This window comes from Tursiops truncatus, chromosome 1, assembly GCF_011762595.2.
Source record: "Tursiops truncatus isolate mTurTru1 chromosome 1, mTurTru1.mat.Y, whole genome shotgun sequence".
Classification (NCBI taxonomy): Eukaryota; Metazoa; Chordata; class Mammalia; order Artiodactyla; family Delphinidae; genus Tursiops; species Tursiops truncatus.
The window spans coordinates 95,797,561-95,811,325 of NC_047034.1; the positions used below are offsets into that span (position 1 = coordinate 95,797,561).

At 35.1% G+C, this 13,765-nt stretch overlaps 1 protein-coding gene across 3 annotated transcripts in view; it reads left to right on the forward strand.

Moving 5' to 3' along the window:
* Window positions 1–13,765, forward strand: part of DBT (dihydrolipoamide branched chain transacylase E2) — a 43,938-nt gene that overhangs the window by 13,852 nt on the left and 16,321 nt on the right. The window lies entirely within an intron of this gene.

Consider the following 13,765-nt stretch of genomic DNA (forward strand, 5'->3'; position numbering starts at 1 on the left):
TTGGAATATGCAAAGATTAAATCTCACATAATGGGATTGCTTTGTTTGCCGCTGATACGAAAACCGAAACACACTCATTGGTGATGGTTATGAAAGCCAAATTTCTTAAAGAGAAGTAGAAGACAAAAGGAGGAAAATCAGAATGAGAAGCAAAGAAACTAGCATTCAGAAGCAGCAGCAACCATAGAACTTATAAGCAGTAGATGTCCTGACAAAAGGGAATTCGTTATGAGAAGTTTACTGGAAAATTAAAACAGTGCGCTGTCCCTATGGTAGCAAATAGCTGGCTCTCTACATCAGAAGTTCCCTTTGGCATTGTTGTGATACACCAAGGTTATGTCATCTAGGAAGCTTTGATGTGGGGGCAGGGGGAGCAGAGTCTGTGATGCAACCCTAAGCCCACGATCTATCTAGAAGTGCTGAGATAAAGACATTTCAGTAGTGTAATTTGGAAGTCTAGAAGGAGTCTGAATTAGAGTGGCTGGCTGACTCTTAGTCCTGCAGTCTGTACAATAATATAATAACTAATATCATAGTCACACTTTATAGTTTATAAAATGTTTCACACTTAGTATTTTATTTATTCTTATTTGTGATGTATTCCAGTTTAATGAATGAAGAATCACTGGGTAATTTGCCCAATGGCTGTGACAAAGCCAAATTTAGAACTTGGATGTCCGGAGTCTTTGTCGAGAATATTTTCAGCTATAACATGTTGCCTCCAAAAGCTGGAAGGTAACTTATTAAAGCCTTCCTGTTATTTATTTAATTTCTATTATTATAAAAACAGGATGCGTGCATTGTAGAAAGTTACAAAATGCAGAAACACAAAAATAAGAAAATGAAAACACATTCCTACAACTCATTAATCACCACCCTTAACACATTAATGTATGTCATTCCAGACATTTTTCTAGACACATGTACATATGCATTTCGGTATTTTTTTTCTCCCCACCTTCATTGGAGTATAATTGCTTTACAATGTTGTGTTAGTCTCTGCTGTACAACAAAGTGAATCGGCTATATGTATACATACATCCCCATATCCCCTCCCTCTTAAGCCTTCCCTCCCACCCTCCCTATCCCATCCCTCTAGGTCGTCACAAAGCATCAACTTGATCTCCCTGTGCTATGCAGCAGCTTCCCACTAGCCATCCATTTTACATTTGGTAGTGTATATATGTCCATGCCACTCTCTCACTTCGTCCCAGCTTCCCCTTCTCCCCCTGTGTCCTCAAGTCCGTTTTCTACGTCAGTGTCTTTATTCCTGCCCTGCCACTAGGTTCATCAGTACCACTTTTTTATATTCCATATATATGCGTTAACAATACGGTATTTGTTTTTCTCTTTATGACTTACTTCACTCTGTATGACAGACTCTAGGTCCATCCACCTCACTACACATAACTCAATTTCATTCCTTTTAATGGCTGAGTAATATTCCATTGTATATATGTGCCACATCTTCTTTATCCATTCATTTAGGTTGCTTCCATGTACTGGCTATTGTAAATAGTGCTGCAATGAACATTGGAGTACATGATTCCTTTTGAATTATAGTTTTCTCAGGGTATATGCCCAGTAGTGGTATTGCTGGGTCATAAGGTAGTTCTATTTTTAGTTTTTTAAGGAACCTCCATACTGTTCTCCATAGTGGCTGTATCAATTTACATTCCCACTAACAGTGCAAGAGGATTCTCTTTTCTCCACACCCTCTCCAGCATTTATTGTTTGTAGATTTTTTGGTGATGGCCATTCTGACAGGTGTGAGGTGATACCTCATTGTAGTTTTGATTTACATTTCTCTAATAATTAGTGATGTTGAGCAGCTTTTCATGTGCTTCTTGACCATCTGTATATCTTCTTGGAGAAATGTCTATTTAGGTCTTCTGCCCATTTTTGGATTGGGTTGTTTGTTTTTTTCCTATTGAGCTGCATGAGCTGCTTGTATATTTTGGAGATTAATCCTTTGTCAGTTGCTTCTTTTGCAAATATTTTCTCCCATTCGGAGGGTTGTCTTTTCATCTTGTTTATGGTTCCCTTTGTTGTGCAAAAGCTTTTAAGTTTAATTGGTCCCATTTGTTTATTTTTGTTTTTATTTTCATTACTCTAGGAGGTGGGTCAAAAAGGATCTTGCTGTGGTTTATGTCATAGAGTGTTCTGCCTATGTTTTCCTCTAAGAGTTTTATAGTGTCTGGCCCTACATTTATTTATTTTATTTTATTTTATTTTTAACATCTTTATTGGAGTATAATTGCTTTACAAGGGTGCGTTAGTTTCTGCTTTATAACAAAGTGAATCAGCTATACATATACATATATCCCCATATCTCCTCCCTCTTGTGTCTCCCTTCCACCCTCCCTATCCTACCCTTTAGGTCTTTAATCCATTTTGAGTTTATTTTTGGGTATGGTGTTAGGGGGCATTCTAATTTCATTCTTTTACATGTAGTTGTCCAGTTTTTCCAGCACTATTTATTGAAGAGGCTGTCTTTTTTCCATTGTATATTCTTGCCTCCTTTGTCAAAGATAAGGTGACCATATGTGTGTGGGTTTATCTCTGGGCTTTCTATCCTGTTCTATGGATCTGTATTTCTCTTTTTGTGCCAGTACCATACTGTCTTGATTACTGTAGCTTTTTAGTGTAGTTTGAAGTCGGGGAGCCTGATTCCTCCAGCTCCATTTTTCTTTCTCAAGATTGCTTTGGCTATTTGGGGTCTTTTGTATTTCCATACAAATTGTAAAATTTCTTGTAATTTTTTCTGTAAAAAATGCCATTGGTAATTTGATAGGGATTGCATTGAACCTGTAGATTGCTTTGGGTAGTATAGTCATTTTCACAATATTGATTCTTCCAATCCAGGAGCATGGTATATCACTCCATCTGTTTATGTCATCTTTGATTTCTTTCATCAGTGTTTTATAGTTTTCTGAGTACAGGTCTTTTGCCTCCTTAGGTAGGTTTATCCCTAGGTATTTTATTCTTTTTGTTGCAATGGTAAATGGGATTGTTTTCTTAATTTCTCTTTCTGAACTTTCGTTGTTAGTGTATAGGAATGCAAGAGATTTCTGTGCATTAATTTTGTATCCTGCAACCTTACCAAATTCATTGATTAGTTCTAGTAGTTTCCTGGTGGCATCTTTAGGATTTTCTATTTATAATATCATGTCATCAGCAACAGTGACAGTTTTACTTCTTCTTTTCCAATTTGTATTCCTTTTATTTCTTTTTCTTCTCTGATTGCCGAGGCTAGGACTTCCAATACTATGTTGAATGATAGTGGTGAGAGTGGACGTCCTTGTCTTGTTTCTTAGAGGAAATGCTTTCAGTTTTTCACCATTGAGAATGATGTTGGCTGTGGGTTTGTCATATGTGGCCTTTATTATCCTGAGGTAGTTTCCCTCTATGCCCATTTTCTGGAGAGTTTTTATCACAAATGGGTGTTGCATTTTGTCAAAAGCTTTTTCTGCATCTATTGAGATGATCATATGGTTTTTATTTTTCAATTTGTTAATATGGTGTATCACATTGATTGATTTGCATACATTGAAGAATCCTTGCATCCCTGGGATAAATCCCACTTGATCATGGTGTATGATCCTTTTGATGTGCTGTTGGATTCTGTTTGGTAGTATTTTGTTGCGGATTTTTGCATTTATGTTCATGAGCGATATTGGTCTGTAATTTTTTTGTGTGTGTGATATTTGTCTGGTTTTGTTATTGGGGTGATGGTAGCCTTGTAGAATAAGTTTGGGAGTGTTCCTCCCTCCACAAATTTTTGGAAGAGTTTGAGAAGGATAGGAATTAACTGTTCTCTAAATGTTTGATAGAATTTGCCTGTGACGCCATCTGGTCCTGGACTTTTGTTTGTTGGAAGATTTTAATTACAGTTTCAATTTCATTACCTGTGATTGGTGTGTTTATATTTTCTAATTCTTCCTGGTTCAATCTTGGAAAGTTGTACCTTTCCAAGAATTTGTCCATTACTTCAGGTAGTCCAGTTTATTGGCATATAGTTGCTTGTGGTAGTCTCTTATGATCCTTTGTATTTCTGCGGTGTCAGCTGTAATCTCTCCTTTTTCGTTTCTCATTTTATTGATTTGAGTCCTCTCCCTTTTTTTCTTGATGAGTCTGGCTAAAAGTTTATCAGTTTTGTATATCTTCTCAAAGAACTGACTTTTAGTTTTATTGATCTTTGCTATTGTTTTCTTCATTTCTCTTTCATTTATTTCTGCTCTGATCTTTATGATTTCTTTCCTTCTACTAATTTTGGGTTTTCTTTGTTCTTTTTCTAGTTGCTTTAGGTGTAAGGTTAGATTGTTTATTTGAGATTTTTCTTGTTTCTTGAGGTGAACTTGAATTGCTATAAACTTCCCTCTTAGAACTGATTTTGCTGCATCCCATAGACTTTGGATCATTGTGTTTTTGTTGTCATTTGTTTCTAGGTGTTTTTAAATTTCTTCTTTGATTTCTTCAGTGATCTCTAGGTTATTTAGCAGTGCACTGTTTAGCCTCCATGTATTTGTGTTTTTTACAGTTTTCTTCTTGTAATTGATTTCTAATCTCATAGCATTGTGGTTGGAAAAGATGTTTGATACGATTTCAGTTTTCTTAAATTTTCCAAGGCTTGATTTATGACCCAACATGAGATGTATTCTGAAGAACATTCCATGTGCACTTCAGAAGAAAGTGTATTCTTCCGCTTATGGGTGGAATGTCCTAAAAATATCAATTAAGTCTATCTGGTCTGTTGTGTCATTTAAAGCCTGTGTTTCCTTATTTATCTTCTGTCTGGATGATCTGTCTGTTGGTGTAAGTGGTGTGTTGACGTCCCCCACTATTACTGTGTTACTGTCGATTTCCCCTTTTATGGCTGTTAGCATTTGCCTTATGTATTGAGGTGCTCCTATGTTGGGTGCATATATATTTATAATTGTTATGTTTTCTTCTTGGATTGATCCCTTGATCATTATGTAGTGTCCTCCTTATCTCTTGTAACAGTCTTTATTTTAAACTCTATTTTATCTGATATGAGTATTGCTACTCCAGCTTTCTTGTGATTTCCATTTGCATGGAATATCTTTTTCCATCCCCTCACTTTCGGTCTGTATGTGTCCCTAGGTATGAAGTGGATTTCTTGTAGACAGCATATATAAGGGTCTTATTTTCGTATCCATTCAGCCAGTCTGTTTCTTGGTTGGTGTGTTTAATCCATTTACATTCAAGGTGATTATCAATATGTATGTGCCTATTACCATTTTCTTAATTGATTTGGGTTTGTTTTTTTGGTCTTTTTCTTCTCTTGTGTTTCTCACTTAGAGAAGTTCCTTTAGCATTTGTTGTAAAGCTGGTTTAGTGGTGCTGAATTCTTGTAGCTTTTGCTTGTCTGTAAAGGTTTTGATTTCTCCATAGAATCTGAAAGAGATCCTTGCTGGGTAGAGTAATCTTGGTTGTAGGTTTTTCCTTTTCATCACTTTATGTATATCCTGCCCCTCCCTTCTGACCTGTTGAGTTTCTGCTGAGAAATCAGCTGTAACCTTATGGGGATTCCCTTGTATGTTATTTTTGCTTTTTCTTTGCTGTTTTTAATATTTTTTCTTTGAATTTAATTTTTGTTTGCATTTTGGTATTTTTTTAACCAGACTTGTATTTGGTACATTCTAATGTGTTTGCTTAGTTAATGACTCTACATGGTTTCATAACAATACATTTTCATTTTATCTGGTAGTCACACCATATCTAAATTTAAATTTCCCCAGTTGCCACCAAAACGTCCTTGAAATTTCAATTGGTTTGTTCAAGCTAGAGTCTAGTACAGGACTACAAATTGCACCTGGTCTCTTTTAATCTAGGTCCTACTTCCCCACATGACACTGACTTGCTGAAGAGATGGTAGCATTTGTTTTGCAGAATGTCACATCTTTTAGACTTGTTGCTTCTTCATGGTGGTATTTGACTTGTTCCTCTCTTCTTTATATTTCCTGTAAACTAGAAGTAAGTTTTAAAGGCTAGGTTGCAGTTAAATATTTTGGCTAGAATCTACATCATGGAAATATTATGTACTTCATATTTCTCCGTATCAGGACACAAATAACGTCTGGATGACCTGGTGTAATAATGCTAAGTTTAAACATGGAACCATAACCATACCCTTGCCATAACCATACCACAATTATTTTAGTGGTTGTAGAATGATGATTTTTGGATTCCTTTAACATTATTAGGTGGCATTATTCTGTAAAGTGGAGCTATCCCTTCCTTCATCAATTGGGGCTATTTGTTACTATGAAATACAGTTCCTACTGGAAAGACATTCCAGTCTTTCTTTACCAATTATTAAAATAAGAAGTTACTTTAATAGGCCCTTCAAATGGTGATATTAATTTTTCCAATATTCTCTTTGTTTATATTTCATTTGACCTGATGTTTTTATTATAATTCTTTTTAATGCTCAAATCATTAATAGTGGTGACCATTTCAAGGTGGCTTCTGTGTGTTCTTTTAACATGACGCTGTTACTTTTCAAAACCTTCCTTGCTTTTGGCACAAGGAGATGATCTGGGACTCACCTTATATTGATACTTTTCCTACCCCAGACCTGGAATTATCCATTCCTTGAGGGCCTCTTTTTCCTTTTAATGTGGAATAAATAAAAGACCATAATCTGGGTACTAGGGGTGCTATTATCTTGACTCCAAATTTCTATTGAAAGGCATGATTTAGGAATATTAAAAACAAAAAAGAATTTACCTTTAAAAATTACCTGAAATAAACACAGAATTATTTTGATGGATCAACAAGATAATAGGTATAGATTTTTCTTTCATTCAGTTAAGACCTAGAAAGGAAAGAATTATACTCTTGGCATAAACTGAGACAACCAAAGATGCTGAACATTATTGTGGATGTTAGTAAATTAGAATACCCAGTCAAGTGCTATAGACCAGCTTAGATACCTATCTAGGCTGTCCACAAAAGCAAATTATAGTCATCCTGTGGTATTTGCAAAGGATTGGTTCTAGGACACACACACACACACACACACACACACACACACACACACACACAGAGAGAGAGAGAGGGACACCAAAATCTGCGGATGCTCAAGTCCTTTGTATAAAATGGTGTAGTGGGCTTCCCTGGTGGTGCAGTGGTTGAGAGTCTGCCTGCCGATGCAAGGGACACGGGTTCATGCCCCAGTCCGGGAGGATCCCACGTGCTGCGGAGCGGCTGGGCCCGTGAGCCATGGCTGCTGAGCCTGCACGTCTGGAGCCTGTGCTCAGTAACGGGAGAGTCCACAGCAGTGAGAGGCCTGTGTACCGCAAAAAAAAAAAAAAATGGTGTAGTATTTGCATATAACTTACATACATTTTTTTTCTGTGTATCTTCGATCAGCAGTTGGTTGAATCCATGAATACAGAACCTGTGGATTCCCAGGGCTGACTGTATATGAACAAGTGAACAATTGGGATTTGTGGGGGGTTTTATTGTTTCCTTTTCTTTCTTAGAGTTTTATTTTTTAGAGTTTCTTTTGGTATCTCCAATGAAATCCAACTTAATAAGTCTTGATATAGCAAATTATAAAATCATAGAACTTTTTCAGGAGGGGCTATATTTTTTCTAGATAATTTTTTACAAAAATTAATTTCCTGTATGACATGGATGAATCTTGAAAAATTATGCTGAGTCAGAGAAGCCAGACATAAAAGAGAACATGCTGTATGATTCTATGTATATAAAGTTTTAGAAATGCAAACTAATATATTTTGACAATAAACCCATTAGTGGTTGCCTGCTGATAGGGTAGGAAGGAGGCAGAAGGTTAGGAGGGAGGAATTACCAAGGAGTATAAGGAAACTTTGGGGGGTGATATGTCCATTATCTTGATTTTGGTGATAGTTATGGGTATATATATATTTCAAGACTTATGAAATTTTATATGTTATGTACGTGCAGTTTATTATATGTCTGTAAAAACTTAATGGGATTGGATAGGTTATGTTCAGAGTAAAAATTATCTGATAATTTTCCTCATAGAGAACTGATCATTGTTAGCTCTTCTATTTCATTTGCAATTCAAAGTGTATTCTGAATAATTGCCTTGCATGCTAATTTTATTTTGTGTGTGTACCTTTTTGCTTTTATATTTATGTTTTCTTGTAATTTTTATTGTTTTTTTACTGTAAGAATGACTATGAAGCATAAAATAAATAAACAAGCCTATAGAATAGTAGGTTCAACTTACTAAGAAATTTATGTGTGCCTCTTTTTAAATTCTGGAAACAGGAAAAGTTTCTAAATATTTTGTGTACCTGTCTTCAACAAGAATTTGTAGTAATACTGAATTTGTCTATACTGTTCCTCGTTTTAGTGCCAAGAAAACCAATTATACTATAAATAGAAAATTACCTAAAAAAGTCTTTTAGAAGTATAAGACACATGATGTCCATTTTACAGGTGGGAAATAATTGTAGCATAGAACCATCAAGAGTGTAAGGGATCAAGAGTAGACGTCTTAATAGCAGTAACGGAAATTAAATCCTGTCTTTTAATGCTTGTTTAAATAATATTCTATGGTACTCTCTTTGTAACATGGTGTTGCAGCCTGCTTTTCAAGACTGGAGTGTCATGATAATTCTGATGAGGGAAAAAGTATTTGTGACCTCCAACTCCTATCCCTGAGTGCTCTGACTGTAGGTAGACTCTACTTGAAAAGAGCTTACTAGACTCATTTATGCTGTTTTAAAAAAAAAATTACAAATTGAAATTTAGTTAATTAATATTATCAAGATTATGTCAAAGCTGATCCACGTCTCAGTATGTTGTCTGCTGTGAACTCAGTTTTAAGAATATTGCCATGAGTTCTCTTTACAGCTAACCTGGCTTTCTCTAACCTCTATTTTAAAAAGTAGGATGACTCCTCACTTTTCTAAACAAGTAAAGCTTTTTGAACCCAAACTTTTCTAAACCATTTATTTAATGGGAATCAGTAGTTTTATTTATTTTTTAAACCTACATATTTTATGCCTTCTTAAAGGGAGGATATTGGGTATAACCTAAAATCTTTTTTCATTTTTCTGGGAAAAACACAATTCTGCCTCTGATTTTTGTTTTTTCAGCCTACCCCTTAGCCTTGTCATTGTGCCAGGCCATCACTCTCCTTCCTAACTTTCTGGCAATACAGATAACCAAGTTGTTAAGAAATATGTGCTAAGAAGAGAAAATAGGTTGTGATTGAGAGTCTAAATGACTTTTCTCTGGAGCAAGTGTATGGTTTTAATACTGAGGCTGCGTGGCACGGTTTTAGGTGTTCTGCACCTACAGCTGTGTACAACATTAAGTTGCCAGAATGCTTGACCACCAGACAAGTGGAGAGTTACTATACCTAATTAGCTCTAATTGAGGAGTCTTGCCACCATGGGGAAGTATTAAGGGAAGAGAGGAAGGGACATAAGATGTAGCAGAATACTTTATAGCAGAAGGGACATAAGATGTAGCAGAATACTTTTATATTATTCTGCTGTTATATTGCATTTACCCTTTAACATGAACACCTATCATCGTAACTAAAACCTTATTTTGTATAGCTAATTGTAGACTGAATTGATTGAATTAGCTGTTTCAGTAATTTGAAGTGAGAAAGAAAATGCTCTGCAATCTCATTGGTTTAGACGTCATTAATTCTCAATTTATGATGATTTGAGCAGAAACTAAACTAAGGTTTAGATTTGTGCTATGAAGAAAGGTCTTCCTAAGAAGTTTTGCAGGGAGGAAAAGTTTAAAGCTTCTTACAAAAACAACTCTTTCAAAAACCTTTGAGTGCTTTGGTATTTCAAAAGTATTTCCCATTGCAATCACACAGTTTTAATATTTTTACTAATTCAAATTACTCTTTTATTTAATATGAAATAATATCATTTTATTATAATTTTCTTCACATGATGAATTCCAGCAACACTAAATTGACAGTCTTCATGATAAAAACTTATTTACCAGAGTCCTTTTGTTCTTCTTAAAATTTAATTAAGGTTTTAAAAACTGTATCTAAATCTACTACTGAAGGAATAAAATCCCACATATTAGAGTATAGTGCAAGAACAGTGAAAATCACATCAGCTGGGGAGAGTCATGAAATTTTAGCTTAGTCTTAACTCCATCCCCCTTAGAGTCTGTTTCTACTTTGGTAAAATCAAGAATGTGCCCTGCATTCTTGTAGCATTATTGTGAACATCAAAGGAGAAAATAAGTATATAAAGTATACTTTATATAAGTATAATCATATAAAAAAACTTAGAAAATTGCTTCAAGTGCTATTTAACAAGGTAGTATTTTATTTTTATTTATTTATGTTTTAAACAAGTTTCAAAAGATTTTTTAAGGCAACTCCATACCTGGAATACAAAACTAAGTTGAAAATTACTAAGACTTCATTTTTGCATAAAAGAAAAATTGCCTTTATCACACTGGAATTCTTAATTTTCTCAGAATCAAAATTAGTTATTTTAAAAGGCAAGGAATAGAGTACATTGAATGAATGGAATTATAACCAAAGCCAATATGATCAAGATCATTTTCCCCGAAGCCTCATTTGAAAAGAATTTGACATTTTAATGTGAAAAGTCACAGAAGTCCTTTACGTTTAACTAAGCTCCTCAAAATATTGTGCCAAATACTTAACATTTATATTAAAACACTTTAAGTTGTATTTTTACCATACACATGTCCAAAAACAATCCTGAAAAGAATATTTTTTCTAACTTACAATAAAAAACTTCCTGCTTTTCAAAGTCTGATCGGTTGCAATCATAAAAATACTAGGTTCCTGTTTATAAGCTCATGATATGAAAACAATTATGTCCAATGGCTTCAGGGGAAAGTACAAACTAGAATTTACTATTAATAATTTCTTCATCATCTTAGTCATCTATGTGAAGTACAATAGGAAGGAGTCAAATGTTAGGACTTACTCTTCAAAAAGTTGAAAAACGACAGGAGTTACTGCCAGGTCCCACTCTGTTACACAAACTCTGGTTTTACATCAAGATCACCATGGTTTTATTTTAGTCATCCTCTGATTTACTGTCCACACTTTCTTCTTATTGCATAGAACAATCATATGTTTAATTAAATCTGGAAAAAGTAATAAGCATTCCACATTTGGGGGGTAGCAATATGGGCCTCCCCCTGTGTTAAACATGTCGCAGTTTATAGCTAAGCTGACAGTTCAAAGGCTGAACCAGAATAACCAGGACAGCTTGACTTTGCTGGTTTCCCAGTTGTATAGCTTGCAATCTCTATTTCATTGAGGTAACAGGGCACGGTAACAGAAACAGATTGTTGCATCAGCAAAACTGAACCAGCAGCAACTTTCTCCAAAACTGTAACTTTTTCTAATGTGCAATCTCTATCAGGGCTAAGGTTATTGAATCAAATGCTAATAGAAGTTATTGTGGCCGCTAGCTCTCTAAATTGAATTTAGAAACCGTTCTTTTCTCTCCTGCCTGAAAGATCTGGTCATCTTCCTAGATCTTCTTCCTAGTTGTTAGGTTCTGAACCAAATATCCTTTTGTATCTGTGCGAAATTGTGATTTGATGTTGATCACTCCGTTTATCTTGGCATCATGCCACAAACACTCATCCATTTAGAAAATGACATTCCCTCCATTCCTTATGATTTACTTCTTCTCTACTGGGTCACTTTTAAGATAAGTTCTATGATCAAGGTAACAAAAAGACTGGAAACCCTTGGCTCATGGAAATGGCTTTCTGGTAGATATTCTCTGTTAAATCTCTGTTAAATCATCCCTGGCTTTCCAATGTCCTTAGCAAGGTAGTATTTTAGTATTAAGAGAACTTTCTGCCCACAACTACATGACAACTACAACTCATATATAATATGAGTGACTTCTTGCAAATCTTTGTTTTATTACTTAATACTTACACCGAAGTTATTCCAAAAGGCAGTACTACTTGGTGATATATAGACTGTTTTCCAGAAAGGTGAGTAGCAATAAATAACATGATATTTTGGAACTGTTATATAATAACTTGTATATGATATGTCTGGGCATTTATGCATTTCTCAAACTGTAGCAAATATGCATTATTCAAGTTAGTATTTGGGATTCCTACAGCTGAACCCCCTTGATTTTTCTTTGGATCTTAGTTCCTAATGCTAATCTTTCTTGCTAGTTTCTCCAGTAACTTCAACAGATGAAGCCCAGGGCTTCTCAAAGTGCAATAAAATTATGGGCTTCTCAAAATGCAATAAAATTATGCATTAAAATTATGCAATTATGCATAAATTATGCAATCACGCATAAATTATGCAATTATGCAATTTTATGCAATAAAATTATGCCTGGAGCTGTAGAAGTTATATTCCAGCTTATTTGACCAGAAAGAAAGTCTACCAGGGCCAGCCATAAACTAAAGGAAACAGCACAAACTGAGTCAGCCCTAGGATTGAATCCCAGCTCTTCACAGTTTATTAGGTGTGTGACCATGGGCCAGTCTCTTCATCTCAAGTCTCATTTTTTTTAATCTGTAAAATGGGGATAATAACACCTATCTTACACACTGGAGTGAAGATTAAGCTATTACATATGTAGTGCAGTATACGATATATACTAGGTGATTGTGGGAAGGAAGAATAATTTTCCCTGTACCTTCTGAGTTCTTAGCTGAGACCCCTGTAATAAAAGACAGATGAACAAGAGAAAAACAAATTTATTAACATGTAGACGTTATGTATACCTGGGAGATACCCAGGAAAAATGAATAACTCAGAGAGGTGGCTTTAAGATTCAGGTTTAAATACCTTCTTAATAGGGAAAGGGGAGGAGGGATGTAGGCCTCTTAGGGAAGAGTAAGTGATTTTTAGGAAGGATGAATTGGCTCTTAGAAGAATATATGGGAGGTATGATAGTTTGTGACAAAAGTTTATATGGATGTGTTGCTGATTTCTAGTCTCTTCTCCTGTGATGAGTCAATCTTCCGTGGTTGGATGAAACTCCTAGGGAGGGAGTTTCTGACAGTTGAGTTCCTTTTGGATGTCTTTAGGTACATGAAGAGAGTTCAGAGTAAGCCTCTCCCTGCATTTGTTGTTTTTCAAGTGCGTACAGCTCTTGAAAATAATCAGTACACCAAAGTGGCATATGTTGGGGTGGTATGTTCTGAACTCCTACAATCACATTTTGGAGTGGAATATTCTACTACTCTTCATGTTCAATACAAAGTGTTTGTTTTTTCTCTTCCTTAACCGTAGGGGAACTTTGAGAGCTCCACCAGACCAATTCATAGACTAGTGAGGAGGAATGAATGAATAGAATGTCTTTCCATAGTTTTCTAGCAGTGGAAAATTTTTATTTGCTTAGAATAGAATGTCAAAGCTAACTCAGTTTTCTGCTGATTTTCAGAGGTTGGCTCTAGTTTACTTATTCCCACAGAGATTCTGCTGTACTACAGCACTGATTTCCTAACATCCAACTTTGACAATTAAATGCTCTTAAAACCTTTTTCTTTTTGGTTGCAAAAATACATGCTAATAGCCCAAGATAGTTTTTCTTATATCACTACTCTACAATTAGAGAATAAAACAACCAAATTAGTATTAGCCATGAAAATAAAACCTTCCACAGCATTCCTTAAGCCATATTCAAAGCAAAGAAAAAATTTAAATGCTATATTATCTTAGGAAAGCATTTAAGATTGTCACAGATTTTACATGATTCATGTAATTTACCTCACATTTGATTCTCAT